We start from the raw sequence: 319 nt of genomic DNA on the forward strand, positions 1-319 counted from the left end.
AGTATCTTCGTAGAGAAAATGCAACGCGTAAATGCTGACCAAGCGACTGGATGAGCAAGTGAGTGAGAATGAGCAAGCGAATGAACGCTGAGTGTGTGGATGAATGGGCGGCGAGCGAGTAACCCGTGTCGGCCGCACGCGAGAGGGCGTGGGAGTGAGTACACGCACTCGCACCCGCACACGCTAGCTGGCCCGAAATGCAGCCTCGCAAGATGTACAGCGAGTGTTCATCACCTTTAGTACAACCAGCGGCCAACGCACACCAAGTTTAGCACACTTGATCGATAACTTTCAAAGTATACAAAAGGGGGAAGCAATC

This window comes from Penaeus monodon, chromosome 19 (genome assembly GCF_015228065.2).
Source record: "Penaeus monodon isolate SGIC_2016 chromosome 19, NSTDA_Pmon_1, whole genome shotgun sequence".
NCBI classification, from domain to species: domain Eukaryota; kingdom Metazoa; phylum Arthropoda; class Malacostraca; order Decapoda; family Penaeidae; genus Penaeus; species Penaeus monodon.